This window comes from Vanellus vanellus, assembly GCF_965231255.1.
Source record: "Vanellus vanellus genome assembly, chromosome: 7".
Taxonomy (NCBI): domain Eukaryota; kingdom Metazoa; phylum Chordata; class Aves; order Charadriiformes; family Charadriidae; genus Vanellus; species Vanellus vanellus.
This window is the reverse complement of record NC_138912.1, coordinates 4869463-4887226: the sequence shown is the minus strand read 5'-3', so window position 1 is coordinate 4887226 and position 17764 is coordinate 4869463.

Sequence of the window (17764 nt, the reverse complement as noted above, 5' to 3'; positions counted from 1 at the left end):
TCCGAGATAGTTTTGCAGAATCAATTGAAGACTTGTATATTTGACATTAATTCTCAATTTTTTTTAAAAGAGCCATCAGAGATACATTAATGAATACAGAGTGTAGGATCTCAGAAAACCTACATATGCTTCTCTCTCCCATCTTACGTCCATTCAGATGGTAATAAAATGGGCTGGAATTTATTGAACCCTTCCCAGGTGCAGACAATTCTCATGAAACTCCGTTACAAATATTACAAACTCAAGGAAAAAAACATGTTAACTACATCTTTGACAGCCAAGGAAAATGCTTTAACGGGAAGCTCATACAAGCAAAAAAAAAAAATAATAATAAAAAAGAAATATGCTTAAACTACAGTAAAACTGAGATCTTAATCACACCAGTCATGAGGGAAAATTTAAAGTTCCACCAGCAACCGTAACTCTGCCAACTTATGCGTACGCACTACAACAGGCTGCTTAATTAGATGATCATTTTAACGACCTACCACAGGGCAATATGACATATTGCTCAGCTAATAGAAAAGAAAATCAACATTTCTATTCTTTTTTTTTTTTTTAATAACTGCTAGTTGCAGACACACCATTTTACATGATTTCCCATTGTCATGTTCATGTAATTAAAAAAACCCACTGTAATAAACACATAAAAACCAGGATATAATTCCCTACTGCCACTTCCTTCTCTTTACCAAGAAGTTTTTAATGAAAGTTCATTCCCCAACTTTTTACCACACAACGAAGGATGCTCACGAGAAGGCGAGGATCCTTCCCCAGAGTCAGCAGCTCTTGTTTTCCTCATTCACCCCACGAAATCAAGACACTGACAGTATCTTTTGTTGTTGTTGTTGTTGTTTTCCATTCAACATTTCCAGTAGTCACAACCACAGATATACTTCACCTTTGCTTCATTTCAATATAGAAAGCAGAAGGATGTGAATTGCAGACAGAAAAAAGGTTATGAGATTTCAGTTGGTAATAAACCATTTATGTCCTTTTATATTTTAGTTGCAAAACTGCTGTCGGTTCACTGGCAGAATATGACTCTCTTTACACAACAAGCTGTGTCTTTGTATATTGTTGAATAATGTAGCATGTAATTTCCTCCCATTGAAAAGAATGGTGAATTATTTATGATCATGTCTATACGGTATTTGTCTGTTGTACATAAGTGTACACCAGCTCTAACCACAAAGCAGACATCAACATAAACCTTTCCAAGCTTCTTGGCCAAAAGCAATCCTCCTCCTAAAAATGAGGATCTTTGGGGATGTCCTAAGCAGGAAACATGGATATAAGAGATGACACACAGTGGAATGGGAAAAAAAAAATGCAGAGCTATCTTAGATTTCAATATACTCCCGTTGAAGCCAAGGGGACCCGCACCACTGTTTCAAATTGCAGCAGACTCAAGCTAGCAAATAAGTTTATATGCAACGGAGAACTTAATAGCAACCAGGTGAGACCTTTTCCTTGCTAGTTTCCCTGTGCAATTCCTTCTGTATCCATCATGTCCTACTCATTGCCATACGGGAAACTAGGTAGCATAAAAAGATAAAATCCAGCAAAAATAAAACATGCAAAATTTTTCATCATTCATGTATTTTTGTTTGCTATATAGAAAATATCTGGAAACCTGTTTTATTTCTTTTAAATAAACATTTCATAAAATTCCTCCCCTTTCTCTTAAAGGATTTTAAGGGAAGACTGTAATCAAAATGGCTATAAAAAGAAATTACTTTCATATGCTCAGCCATATAACTAAAATTTTCCTCCTCTATGAATAAGATAAAACAGATGGAATAGATTTTACATGCACACACATCTTCTGGACATCTCAGTTTATGACCTATTTTTCAGGTCACCGGGCTTAATATTTAACGTGCTTTCCTTTTTTTCCCTAATTCTTTAAAATAAAGATAAAACAAACTTTTGCTAGTACTCTTAAGGCTAAGTTTTACACTAGCCTTGTTACTTTTAATCATATTCAGCTTTTCCTACTACCACATGAAAGAGTGGCATGCTGTTAACCTATAATAAACACGCTCCAAGTACACCAGTAACACATTTCTCAGCTCGATGTATAACTCTTCCTCCGTTTGATGTCGATGGAGCTACAGCACTTTGTTTCCTCTCTTCACGCAATATAATTAAAATGTGGAACTCATTGAGGCCAAAAGTCTGAATGCATTTGAAAGACATTAGACAATTAATGGAGTATAAATCCATCAACGGTTGCTATCCTCAATTCCCAGAAGCTAGAAAGAGATGGGGATCGGAAAAATCTGTGAATACCTGTTCTTACGTGCTTTCACTGAGCATTTCTTACTGGCCACGGCCAGAGGCAGGAGAGACGGACCGAAGAATCTGTGCCAGATGAAGATTGTCCTGTCGGGCAGGTCACAGCCTGAAATATGGATGTCTAAGGCAAGTGAGAAAATAATACATCAGCTCTCAGGGTGGATGGGACGCAGCACAGCCAAAGCGTGCCCCTCAGCTACAGCTCCCACAGACAGGCTCGGTAGTCTTATAAAACACATCTTTTTTCTTTCTGTCTGTTTTCCTACTGCTGCTCATGTCGGGCATCACGTCAAGGATTTGTATGTTGATCTGCTTATTAGAGCAGAGAAAAACTGCCTCTTTTTCCCGAGGAATCTTATTACTTCTAAGCAAAAGTAAAAAACTACAATTATTAATATGTGGAAACCCAAGAGCACTTCATGTTCTTGCTCTGCTGCTTCTTTGTGATGGGAAAACCTTCAGCTTCTGTGATGTCTGTAACTTCTCCGTGTGATGAGGAGCAGTTGCACCATGAGAAGGTACTTCAGCTGAAGCATTACCCAAAGCAAACATATGGAACATGTCCTCTGCAGCAGGTAACCTTTGCCCCCCGTCTTCTTGTTCAAATGAAAGCTACGGATGCTATAAAAATAAGTATAAGCACCTTTAGCAAAAATAAAAAACTAAAAAAAAAGGATTAGTCAAAAGATAATACTGCTGGATCTCATCTGGTCACTAACTTCTGAAGGAGCACATGGCTCCTAATTTAATAATATCTAATGCCATTCTTCCAGTAACAGCTATGTTGTTTTATCCACGTACCCTAATTGTTTTCACTAATCTGGATAAATATTTTTACCGCCTAAGTGTCTTCCCTGTCAAATCAGGGAGATCTGTTTAATTCAAATTCTGTTTCAACTGGTAACGTTTTTGGAAATCGGAGAGCAAAGCTGATCCCACACCCTCCACAAACACTCCAGAAATGAACTTCCCTTTGGTAATATTTCACTCTCAAGAGCTCCTGCGAAGACAGGGCTGTCATTAGTCACAAAAAGATGTAGATCTCTAAGTGAAACGCTGCCCACAGCCGTACCACGATAAACTTCCCATGACTCACATGAAGAGGAATGGAAACATGAAAGGGCAGAGTGAGGCTGGTAGAGTAAAAACTTCATAAAATTTTCATATGAAGAAAAAAAAAAAAAAAGCAATATTTTGTAGCAGTACAGCACAACCACGTAATTCCTCTTCCATTCCTCCATCACCCATTGCAACACTGCTGAGGGCAGCGGGGACCGGCTTTCTCCCTGTACAACAGCAGTTCTTCAGCCTGTGCAAGATATGTTTACGATCTCTGGATGTAAAAAAAAACCAACAAAAAAAAAACCAACAAACAAACAAACTGCAAAACTTTACCATTATGGATAGTTTTTAGCTATTGAGCTTACTGGAAAGGTTAAGGATTGAACCAGACTACAGGCTGCACAAGGGTTTCGCTCTCAGACACGGTCTCGTCAGAACAAGCTGAAGTATTTCATAGAATCACAGAATGGTTTAGGTTGGAAAGGACCTTGAAGATCATCGAGTTCCAACCCCCCTGCCATAGGCAGGGACACCTCCCACTAGACCAGGTTGCCCGAGGCCACGTCCAGCCTGGCCTTGAACACCTCCAGGGATGGGGCCCCAACAACCTCTCTGGGCAACCTGCGCCAGTGCCTCACCACCCTCACAGTAAAAAAAACTTCTTCCTAATGTTTAATCTGAACCTGCCATCTTCCAGTTTAAAGCCATTCCCCCTCGTCCTATCGCTACACGCCCCAGTAAAAAGTCCTTCCCCAGCTCTCCTGTAGGCCCCCTTTAGGGACTGGAAGGCTGCAATAAGGTCTCCCCGGAGCCTTCTCTTCTCCAGGCTGAACAGCCCCAACTCTCTCAGTGTCTCCTCATAGGAGAGGTGCTCCAGCCCTCGGATCATCCTCGTGGCTCTCCTCTGGACACGCTCCAGCAGGTCCATGTCCTTCTTATGTTGGGGACTCCAGAGCTGGACGCAGTACTCCAGGTGGGATGTCACCAGAGTGGAGTAGAGGGGCAGAATCACCTCCTTTGACCTGCTGGCCATACTTCTTCTGATGCAGCCCAGGATACGGTTGGCCTTCTGGGCTGCGATCGCACACTGCTGGCTCATGTTGAGCTTCTCGTCAATCAGCACCCCCAGGTCCTTCTCCTCAGGGCTGCTCTCCAGCCATTCCCCGCCGAGCCTGGATTTGTGCGTGGGATTGCCCCATTTGTACAAATGTAGTGAAGTATTTGTACAGCATGAGGAAGTTCATCCTGTTAGTGGGCAGGTTGTACCGTTTTAATAAATAAACAGTACAAGTAATAGAAAGCTGGCCTAAAAAAGAAAAAGAAAAACGAGCTCGGGAAAGGAGAGGAATAATCGTAGATTTTCTCTGTCCTGCTTATTGCACACATTTGGCTCCTCGAGTTAACATTTTTTGAAATAAACTTTGCCTGAACTCACATCTATTTACCTCAGAGAAATCAACAAGCTGCCAGAAAGAAGATACGTCAATAAAATGAGAATCATGAATCAGTGACCTCTGCAACAACCTTGCAAAAAAAAAAAAAAAAAAAAAAAAGGGAGGAGGGGAGGGGGGGAAGGCAAAAAGGCAGAACCAAAAAGGCAAAAACAAAAATGCTATTGCAGTGGTTTAGAAAAGCAGCGGGACTCATTACAAAGCTCAGCAACCTCCTGCAGGCTGAAGTTATGTAAAGCTCCACTATTTGCTTAAAAAAAAAAAAAAAAAAAAAAAAGTAATCAATAAATGCAACTACCAAGAAATTATATAAACCCACTACAAACATTTTTAAGGCGATCACTTGAAATGCAGTCACATTTTAAAAGCTAGAATATCTGGTCGCAACCTGTGATTATACATTCAACTTGCCGCACAACTGCTGAACACTTATTCAAGTGTAAATTATTCTTTAAAGGACCCGGTTCTGAAGCCTTTCAAAGCCAAAGAAAACCTCCCGAACCACCACTGAATCAGCAATCTCGCCTAAATAACAATTGTGGCTTATTCCATAACCCAGCTGGTTTCTTTCTCAAGATCTAATCCAAACACCCTCTGCTCCTTCCCCGTCGATATACTTCCAAAGAAAATGTGAGAATGAAACAAATGACACCCTGCATTGGAAAAAGTAAAATAATCATCAAACTTCCCTAAAATCAGCATAAAATCAGCCATTTCAATCAAATAAGGACCCACTCATATTATTTGTGCTGCAATGCTCAAGAAATAGTTACTGAGCTCAATTAGGGCATGAACGCTGCCTGAATAAACAGGTTATTGGAAGAAAAAAAAAAGGGGGGGGGGAGAAGGGGAGCAGGAGGCTGTCCTGGGTCAGCTCCAGCATGGCCATGCCTTCCCCCAGAAACCTGTTATTACATCTGAAGTCTTGTGCAGGTTCCTAGGAATTACCAAGGTCCAGGTTCTTGCGCTCCTAACATGCCACATCCGCACGTTCTGATGTCTTCTTGTTTGATCTTCCTTGAAAACGTGAAAATAATAATTGAGCTTGATATTACCCATTTTTAATTGAAGATATTTTTCAGTGGAAAAAATATCAGTAAAAAATTTAATGGCTTCTGTGTTGTTTTTTCTTTCTATTTCAACCGATTTAAACCCCTCTAGAATCAGACCCATCACTTACGTTTGGGTTAATTGCAGAATAAAAAGTGCAGACAGGAAAATAAAAGCGAACCGACGCCAGCCAACCTCTGGCCTACTGATAAACTCCAAACTATATTATGGTCCACCATTCAGATCTAAACTAGCATACAGGTTTAGAAAGTAACGGAGTGGTTCCTCCACGTTTAAGGCAGGGGTGAGATCTCGCCAACAATTCCTCCCCAGTAACACCTGCCTCAGATCCACACAAGGTCATTTTCCAAAAGCTATTCCCACGCAAGATTTATGCTGAAGGTTTTATGAGAGCTGAAGAGAAGTGTGGGGATTTGGGTCATCAGCACTGTAAGGACTTCTCCAGAAACACAGGCCCAAAAGTCCTAGGAGAAATAAAGCACCACTGCCAAGGCCCAAGCTGTGGGACCACGTGTCCCCGGCACCGTGAATCCATCACCCTGCATGTGTACGTCCCTCCTCTTGTACACATATGGAGCAAAATTCTGTTCTCATGTATTTGTAAGGATGCTCAGAGCAGAATTTTGCCTACGGTACACACTGGCTTCTCAACTCTTGATCAAAACTTGCTGCCTATGATGTGCAACATCTCCACCAATTCATCTTTTCACTTCACTTAGTTTCCATTCATCTCACATCGTGCCTTGCTACGGAAACACTGATAGATTTATACTGAATATGAAAAATTGCACGCTGTAGAAAAACTTTGTCTTTACACAAATTACTCCAGTGCATGTCTTCTCACGGAAAAGCCATTTTAAGCCAGTTTCAAAAATCATTGTGTGTGGTCAAAGTTTAGTTTGTTTTTTTTTTATTATTCTTACAGTAACTGCAAGCAACCTCCCAATATATCCTATGCGGTCCTTGAGGCCATTCCATGGAAACAGAGATAAACCAATGCATCCATCCTGTGGGGCTCACAGATTCCTCTCCCCAAAACCTGGAACCAGATTAAAAAGTTCTGGTATTCAGAAAACAACCAGAATTCACATCTACTTAAAAAAAAAAAAAAGTCAGTCCCTCATTAAATTGATCAAATCACTGAGAGTCAGAACAGATATGAAATACTGATGTTAATGGGAGTTAACTTTTACACCTTGCTAAGAACAAGCGTCTTTTCTTAAATCTCCAGAAAGACACCCAATGTCAAAAATAAGATGAAGACAGACAGAGAAGGTTAAATCAATTATTCAGTGATTTAATATCAGTGAGAATTCTTCAGGCCGAATTTGCTGTATTTATTTTCTTCTGTTATGTAGAACAAAGGCAAATAACCAAAGAGCTCCCAGTAAAGGTAAAGGGATAACCCGAAATACAACTTCAGGTGCAGAGAGCAGACGTGATAAGGCTGGTCTTGCCACCAATGTTTTTATTACATTTTTAATAATATCAAACAACCGTTTCAGTCCCAACACAGTACTTTACAATAATAGAAATTCTTACCTACATGCTCTTTCAAGGAATAAATCACGCTATCATCCCACAAATCGGCCAAATTCCTGTTATAAGTACTAATGCAACAGGGGAAGACGAAGCATGAAGGCTGAATCTGCTATGAAGCTCTTCCACTCCAGATATTTTTAACAAATAAATCCAGGAGGTTTGGGGGGTGGCGGGTGGGAAAAAAAAATATCATATCTAAATACAGCTCCTCTTGCGGCCTGCAGTCAGGCTGTAATCAAAAATAAACAAGCACTTGTCTTCAGAAAACTCCAGAGGCAAAGAATCGGTCTAGTATTGACAGGGTTCACTTATCAAATGCGGCTATTTTTTGTTACGCGGTTCTTTCTGACAGCTGCCCGTCCTGCTTTATTTTCAAGCTTCCAAGTCTGCTTCAGTGTTTGAGTCCCTGGACAGATATTGCTGTAATTTACTCAAACAGCTCTTCTGGAGCAACTTGCTCAATAGAGAGACGGGGTTTCCCTTCCCGCAAAGCGCAGTTTGGTGAGGACAGCCCGCTCGTTTTCATCACCACCTCTGACCACGGGGAAATTGCTCTGGACGGCCAATTTCCCTGCGTAGGCTACAACGCGGGGTTCGAGTGACTGCCTCCGATTCGGGCATCTGCCATCCACACCTTTAAGGTTAGGCGGGATGAACACCAAAGCCTCCTTGTGCTAAATTAAAACGAACCTTCACGTTCCGAGCGGCAGAGGACTCGCGTTCAAGGCGGAGACGGAGAGCCAGTGTGGCACAGTTGGATGCGCAGGGAGAGATCTTTCAGTGCTGAAGGTTTATTTTAAGCTCAGGTCTTTGTCTCTTGCATCCATTACTGGTCCAGAACCAGCACGTGGGAGAAAAATGCTCTGAGAATATTTCCAACGGTCCTGCCAAGCATTTTCAGCCTCGGCATGCTGCAAAATAGTGGGCATTCACAGTTGTGTTACTCTGATTACCATCTTGTTCTTTTTACACTTTTGATTTTACTTGATTTTAGCAGCTGCTACCTCAAGTCGATTTAAAGTGAGAAACATATTCTTTCCACCATCTGAAATCCAATACTTACTGCCACTTTGCAAGTGGTATACAGTCTGAATCGCTAAATCTTGTGGGTTGTGGGAGATCAGCTGCTAATTTAAGGCTGGTTTTGAGGGATGAATAACATTATATGGCATAAATAGAATATGCATAACGTAATGCTTTCAGCGCCCGTTTATCTCATGGTGTGGTAAAATGTTTTTTGCATGCAATAATGCAACCAAATGGCATCTAGTAGAATTCGTTTGATATACCTTCACGCTTCATAAATAAGCAGTCTTTCTGAAGGGGATCAGTCTATGTGATACTTAACATCGCTTTAAACACAATATTGTTGTGACAATTCGAGAGCAACATATAAGCTAACAGCTGCTCATTTGATTTTTAGTGACTGAGAAGGGATTTTCCTCCACCTCCAAACTGAATTTTCTCCATAAACTTTACTATCTTAGCACAGTCATCTGAAATTTTTTGTTATGACTCATATATGGTACCTTCTCCATGAGACATATATTAAAGTGGATGGAAAAACATATCTCATCTGTACATAAGTACCGTGTAAGTACTTTTTCATGAATAGGGCATTTCATCTTTCATCTAGTGCTGAGTGGGTGAAAGGAAACATACACAGCTGCATCCTGAAAAGACAAACTCAGTATTAGAGTCTGTCATTAAAAGTTTCTTGCAAATTCAAACAAAAATTAGTCAACAAAAAAATATTCATTGATGCCAAATCACAACTGTGGCTTTGTTTCAATACTGAAAAAAAAACCCAAAACCAGCCTGTGTTCGAAGTTTACTACTAACTTTTATAAATGTTCAACAACTTTAATTCTTTAAGCAACATCACAGCAGATAAATCTCAGCCCATTAAAGTACCAAGAAACTACGCACTTGTTCCAAAGTGAAGTAGATTCAAAGTCCAAGTGGAGATACCCCAAAAGGTCTAAGTATTCTCAAGAAATTGTTAACTAGTTATCTCTGTAAGAGTAACACAGTATCATCACCAGATAAGATTCCCGCAGGTAACTTCTGGCTACAGCTAATTAGGCAAAACCTTTCTGTTATAATATACTATATTGCTTTCAGCATCTTAGAAAAGTGTTTATTCTGCATGAGCCAAACAATATTTACTCCCAAAGTCTCCTACTGCTATTCATAGGGTTTCATCGAAAGTTTAGACTCCATCACTCGTCCGTATCATGTGCTCTTTAACTACACAAAAGTGCAATAAATACTTATGAACCAGCTTACAAGATACCATCATTCTGAAGATATCTCTGCATGGCTATACTCTGTTTTCTGTTGCTAATAACTTACATCTTTAGAGGCAGAGCACATCCTTGATGTGGAACCTAATGGATTAAACACTCGATATTGTCCTCTCTTCTATCTTTAGATCATCCCAGCTAAAGAAGACCACTTCTATCACACACTTCAAAAAAATTCAAATATCTTCATTTACTGATTTCCTCTATTATAAGAAAGAGAACACATTTCATTCCTTCATCAGCCTCTCAAAAAGAAAAAAAAAAATAAATCACAGCTCTCAATACAATTTTCACAACATTGCAAATTCTAGCACAGTGACCTTGCACCTGCACAAAGACCCCCGTTTACAAGAGTAATAACAAAAAGAAAAACAAAAGCCATGCGATGTATGGGACCCAATAAGTAAATACTGTAATATCCCTAATAATAATAATAAGATACATCTTTTCCTCAGCCACTGAGTCGCTGACTCCCTTGACTTGACTGTGTGTTCCTGCAGGTTTCGCCCGCGTTTGGCTTCAGTATTCTTGTTTTCCACTCGGAAAGAACACAACCACAAATACCCTTTCATGCTTCACGTTGCACTTAGCTGGACTGCAGATTGTAAACAAACAAGATAAAAATCTGAGAACTTTCTTTACTGAATGTCCAGGGAAAGCAACTCGGAAAAAAAAAAAAAAAAAAAACATCAACAAACAAGCAAGCAAAAATCCCAAAACCAACCCAACCCACTCTGCATATTGATGAATGCACCGAGAAAAATTTGGCATGTACTCCCTGACACCCTGCCTCTTCTGCAACATTTTCTGCAGCATAAAGGCAACATTTAGCCTAGCAAACTAGATGGTCTTTATTTGTGGCACAGAGGCAATCCAAGGCAAGCTCTCTAAAGGGACCTTTTTTTCCAATGGAGATGTTAAGTAATTAACTTCTGTTGTAGGGAGACTGTCTCAAACTCTTCTACTCTTCGTCTGCTTAAACTGCAGAGGGGTCAAAATTCACTTTTTAAGGCCTTGCATTGAGAAACTGAAAAAAAATCCCACCCTTGATAGAGCTTCCAGATGGCACAAGTGCCTAATTCACACGGTGGTCCTTACCGATCCCTACCTGAACACCACTTGGGTGCTACGCAGGGATGCCTGGATGCTCCTCTCGCTTGCTCTGTAGCGCAGACCATCTCCTGAGGTGGCCCAACAGGACGCAGTTTTAAGGAGAAAGGGAAAACAACTGTTCTTAAATGCTCTGCTCCAGCCAGAAAGCTCTCACTCCAATGAAAAATCCCTGTGTCCCTCGGGGCAGCAGGGCAAAAAAGCTCAAAGCGGGAGGTAAAACGAGGATTTATTTTTAAGCAGCGGTGCTTGTTGATCTAATCGGTTCCAGACAAATAGAGGAGGACATAGAGTCGCTCTAGGATGTTGCAGCTGAAATCGGATCAATACCAGTTCTGGAGCTCAGGTTCCACTTCTTGAAATAAACCATTTACTAAATCAATTCACAGAAGAAATCCAAAGTGATACAAATTCCACCAACTGCAGTTGGCAGCCAGCTTTTCAAGAACAGATGCACAACTTTTAATGACAACCCAAAAAGCTTAGTTTCTAATCAAGAAAAATTGAGATAGAGCATTAACATTATAAAACTCTGCAGAGAATGAGAAGCATCTCCAGAATATACCCCACAAAATACTTTGCAAGGTCCTATAAACTCCAACTTTAGCAGAATTAACATATCTAACCAAAAAACATCTCCAGCAAAAATACGTTCCAAGTTTTGAACTGCGTTTCCATCTGTTAAATTTCTCTGTTGCCAACAGTGTTCACTCTACCTTGAGTCAAAGACATGAATCTTTGATTTCACGAGATTAATGTAATAACTTGGTTTAGGCTGTTAATGCATTCAAAGCTTTCAGACACGCAGGAGACTAAGATGGCATCAAGAGTGTACAGATGCATTTGGAGGGGATATTTTTTATGTGAAATAAACTAGAAATTCCTTAATATACATCTGCAGCGGGGACTATGTGGAAATAAAAGCTTACTAGGGTGCCTTGGGGCTGGGAGAGATGGCTTCCGAGCCCATTTATGGTTTCTAAGCACTACAGATAATATAAATAATACCACCAAGGTAAAACCCTAAAACCCTATCAAATAAGTGAAAACACAAGCATTCCAGGAACGCAGTGTTCATTTCTCAAAAGTGAGACCCAACCACTACAAAACAGTGATCAATAAAACAGGTACATTACATGCAGATAATGGTATAGAAATATACTGTATTTGTCAGAAGAGCTCAGTCCAACTGACGCATCAAACTGTAGCTCCAGAGACGATAGTTCTTTTAGTGCCTCAAATCCAGAGAAATGTAAAAAATTAGTCTATATTGACCTGTTCTATCAATAATGCTATTGAGTTGCACCTGTTTTTTAAGTGGTCACCAAAAGGAGCTGTATGGTTTCAGAAATGAGGCACTGTAGAAGTTGGCCTTTGCTGTTTCCTTTAGCGCTTTCCGCCCGCAAGAACGCTGTTAACAAAACACAACAGTTGCCATATCAATCATTGTCTTCTACAAAGATCACTCCACATCTAACAACAGCAACATGCAATAAAGTGCCACATAATGCCACGTCTTCCATCAAAGCCTCAGGAATGTGAATCAGAATCCGGCAGGAGCAGTTTTGGATACTGCAACCCCTCGACCCCGCATTATGTCCTCTACGGTGGAGGTCCCAGAGGAACGAAGCTGCCCCCCACCCCACCAGCTCCGGCTTGCCCTGGCTTCAGAAGCAGCTCCAACACTGATTCAGCAGCCTTCTCACCCAGATGCGAGAGCCTCCATGAGTCTGGGCAATGAGGTTGTCAGCCACATTGGTTATTTTGGTTGGTTTTTTAATCATGAATTCCTATGGTGCTCTCCCTCTGAAAACCATCCACCCTTTGGCAACATAATTGTTCTATGAGTTTGTCTCTCTGCTTATGCTTTCCAAGGGGAGTTGGCATCTCGACTGTGACAATCCCCTTCTGCATCTCCAACGTGCTTCAGTAGAGCAGGTCCCACCTTGCACAGTTGGAGCTGAGCTTCGAACCAGACAGAGCCAACAAGGGAAGGCGCTCAGGAATCGGCTCTTTGGCCCCGATGGACAAAGTCTTTCTAGTGGACAAACCTGAAACCTACTATGTGAACCAGTCCTGCTGGTTTTACAGCAGTTATTTCACCAGTATGTGGAGAAATTAGGCATGCTAGAAAACCAGTCACCCTAGGCGTGTAAGAGAAATTAAAGTCTCACCACTGCTCGTTTGATTTAATTTACAACTTTCTTGCATGTTTAAATCCTGAAAAACGCCTTCAGTATCCAAAAGAGTTATAATCAAAGTGACTTCAGAAGCTCAGAATAATCTATAAACAGGAAATTTCACAGTTCTCATCAAGTGAAAAAATAAATTCTATGCTGATAATATACCTCAGTTTCTTTATTTCCTGGCTCAATGTTATAAATTAGACTTTGATAATAAAAGCAAATCGAAATAAAACATTACAATTATATGCTTTTTCTTCCTTTACACATGAATCCTTGACTTTGAAGTTATTCTTACTTTTCCTCCTAAAGGTTACTTGTACAGGGCTAAACTATGCCAGCAAAACTGACCTGGAACAGACAAAATGTATTTTCCAAACATGAACATTTAAATACAACATATGTATTACTTCATTAACCTCTTTATATAGAAGCTTCTGTCCAACCTGAAAAACTAATTAAATGAATAAAGGCAGTAGTTTCCTTGCAAACATTCGTGCCACAAACAGCAGACTCGGGGGGATGCTAGAGTGCACTCCAGCGTAACTCAAGAGTTCGCTCAACGTCTGTGTGTATCAGAGCCTTGGGGCACGGACAGTACTCACTTTCATGGAGTAACTCCCAACGGCAGATGTCAGAGCGTTTTTCAATTCGTGGATGACAAAATGACAGAGTACTGACGTGTGTTACCTACACTAGCATACGACATAAAAAAGTAGAAGTCCAAGAAAAATCTACATCTCCCAACTCACCACTCAGAATCCCATTACACACGGATCGAGTGACTTTAAACAAAATTCAGATATGTATTGTACAAGATAGAAAGTCACCGGCAGCCCAGTTTGAAATCAACCATCTAAGGCAGACAGCAACGGATCTGAATTTCCCCCAATGACCGTATTAAACTGAGCGAATTCCAGTCTTTCCATAAGCTCAAAAGACAGAGAAGGTAATTTTTCCAACTTTCCCAAGCTGCCATCGCACTCCCCATCCCGGAGCCGTGCCATCCCAGGACCCCGCTGCACGACAGCGGCAGTGAGCACTTTGCGGGGCCGAAGCTGGCAGGTGGGATTTTCGGGAGCAACGGTGCAAGACCGGTGGCTAGGAAATGAAACCCCCGGTCTCATCAACAACTCGCGGTTAAGAACACTGGAGCCCTCATTAATATAATTGGTTTCATACTAGCTGCTAAAACACTAATTCACTCCATTGCTATTAGTTAAGGAATGCTTTGCTCGCCTCTATTTTTGCTGAAGCATAAAAGAAAAGGGGGGGGCGAGGGAGGGGGGGTCTGTGTCACATACTCTGTGCGAAGTGAGTGAATGCCACACTACAGTACATTTGTTACCACAAATGAAAAACGAAGGTAGGTAGTCTTTCTTTCAAAAAAGCCGTTCCTGAGGACCCGAAAGGAAAAGCATTTGGAGAGCAACCCTCACATCACTCACTCACAGCGATGGATTTACCTCCTCCAACCTGCATGAGACCCACAGAGCGACTCTGACTCCATCTCAAACTGAAATTCAAGGTAGAAGACACATTTAAAACATAAAAGCATACTACAGTACTACTACTGGGGGGGGGACCAACCAAAAAACCCAACAAAACAACACACTAATCATTACCCTTCAGGAAATCACTCGATTTTCAATCTTTCTGCTTCAAGTCCAGAAAATTAAATTTCCCCTTTCTAACGGTGCTGCCTTTGGGTACAGACCGAAAAATAAATGAGCACGAGGCTTATGTGACCATGGAGCAGGAAGAGGGTCTGAGCCTATCAATTGAGCATCTCTGGCAATGGGAGGAAGACACCACCATTGAACACCACCACCCACATCACAAGCCCTTTGCTCGCTCTCACTGGTGAGCCATTCGTCATCTCATCCTACTCAACGATACTGCTCGTGCTCATCGGGGTCGGGAAAACAGCTTTGCGTTGGGTACCAAGTGCTCCTTTTCTACTTTAGAGACATATCCCTCCCTCCCTCCCAATCTATCTATCTTTATTTATACTTTTCTTTGAAGACTTAAAGACCTGAGGATGGATTGCATCATTCTATTAGTGGATACTGTTTTCTAATTTCAGAAGTGGTCCTTCCCCTGTCTACACGTACTTCCACCTTGCTTTTGGTCCTGCAAGACTCATCTCGCAGCTTTTAACTTGGCTGAAGATGAATATATATTTAAGCCACTGGTTAAAGTGTCTCTAATGATAGCGCAGTTCATAATACCGTCCTTTCCATAAAATGTACTTTCATCCTTTTGCAAATTTAGTCAGCCTATTAATTATTTTCTTAAAGACTGAATTTCAAAATGTCACTGCTGACATTTAGGGCTCATAAAAAATGCAAGTCTATCTTATCTGTGAGAAACAAGTCTATACAATCTATTTTAAGATGAAAATATTTATCAAGGAAGATAGTTGCCAATTATGAACACAAACAGAAACAAAACCACTTATAGCACGCTGCTACTTTTTTTGTCTTTTAAGTACCAAGGGTGTATGTCTCCCCAGCACAGTGGCACACAAAATAAGTGACATCTGGTGGCTATATGCTGTAGTATAACAAGGTAACTCATTTCAGTGCTGTTAACCAATTTGATTTTTAAGTTTGCTGCTTCTTAGTAAAGCTTCTTAGATGTTTTATTTATTTATTTTGACACAGATACTTCTGAGACTCCTCGGCATCACAGTCCCCATGCACGGTGACAACTGCTGTTATCTAATTAAAGTGGGATTGCCGTATTCACATCAGGAAAAAAACAGGACTCCAAAATGGAATGAGCAAGGCATAGCAAAACAGCGCTAAGATTTAGCTGGGCAACACCAGTGAGAATCGCACAGAGCCAGGCTGTACAAAAAGGCTACACAGAATTTCGCAAAGGAAATCCTTCAAGTGCTCGAAGTAATTAATATCAACTCAGCTTTCTCTGAACTGTTTTTCATTAGATTTTAATTAAACAAAAAAAAAAAAAAAAAAGAGAGAGAAATGGCTGTGATTTCCATTCTGAGCTTAGCAGCGTCCTTTCACAAACGTGAAACAGCCTTTCCGCTCTCCATACCTTATTGATCCGTGGCGATGGTCACATCTGATCCATCCAAGCCCTCTGCACCCAAACCTGCACTCCAGGCATAAAGCAATTACTGCTCCCCTTCTAACTCCTCCAGCCAAGAATTAAAGTTCTCTTTCAGAAAGCTATAAGCCTCCCTTGGATAATTAATAAATATACTGTCAGTCAGCTACAGTTAAAATCACAAAATTGCTAGCACTGCAATTTCAAGGCTTGTAACACCAATTTCTTCAGTAATAAGTATTTATGGAAAGAAAAATCTGTAAGCACTATCTAACAGAAATCAGATGAAATATAAACAGACTCTAAATATTTATCAGCAGAGGAAGTTCAAAAATATCCCTGCAAAAATAAAGCGGATGGCAGGCTAAATCCAGAGCCATTGAGCGTTCTTCGAAGGATGTGCTAGGAGGAACTTCATCTTCAGTTTGACATCGCTAAATCAAATTAATTCCTTCCTCCTATTCAACTGCTACATAAGAATCCTTGATGCCAAAAGGACAAAGCTAAAAATGCCCCTAAAACCATGCCTGAATGCTGCACTTGATGCAAAAGACCGCCCAAACTCCTACCCACGCAATGCAGTAACGCAATATTCTAAATAAGAGTGAAACTTTGGGGCTCTCGGTCACTTTTAAGGCCTAAATGTCCTTAACAGGAATGTGCACCTGCACGGTCAGCTTCCCTGAGCACTGAAATGGACACACGTCTGCTGTACCCCAAGAAAAGGGGACCTCTGGGATAACACAACTACTGATACATTATTTCAAAGAGAACTATTATTTCCTTTTCACATACCCTCATCCCCACCAGACATGATCTTCACCTTAAGACTTCCTGGCTGAACTAAAGAACGTCTGCACAGAACTGTACAGCCGAATGACTTTGGCTCCAGTCACTCATCAAGAAGAAAACTTTTTAAGATCCCATTTCAATTTTTTTTTTTTTTTTTTTTTTAAATCCTGGCATGCTGAAGTCAGCAGGAAGACATTTCATTGACTTTAATGAAGCCAGAGGTTCATCCTGAGAACTGCTGTTTGGAATGAACGCAGCATTTATATTACCTCATTTGAAACCCTCCGTTTTTTTGTTAAATGCAACTTAATGATATTTGCTATTTCGGAATCCTTTGTTATCTCTAAAAATACACAAAGAAGTTTATTAAAATACTGCAGTGTAAAATTTTTAGTGATTATGGTTGGGGTACTCTTGTTTCATAACAGGCAAGTATTTGTAATGCACAGATATACCTTGTCGTAAAGTTTCAGTTCATTTTCTAATACTGAAAAGCCTGAGAATCTAGGAATTGTAACAGTCCAACAAAAATCACCACCGATATTTACATGCTTACCTGTATTTTCACGGTACATTTTTAGTGGCTTTTTTTCATTTATTATCCAATGTACTAGGATAGCAAGATAAAAAAAAACTGGAAAACTAAGTAGATTACTACACTACACCCACTTAATGGGTAGCATTAAAAGAAAAAGCTATCAAAACTCAGCAAAAGCTTTTTATGCCTTTCTTTTTTTAATCCCCTGTTTTACACCCAAATGAGCTATTGCAACATTGCAGCTCTGATATCAAACAAGAACACTCAATTTTTAAAGCTGTATGCAGAAATAAGCAGCAGGTGATTTGAAGCCATCAAGCAGGGTATTTGACC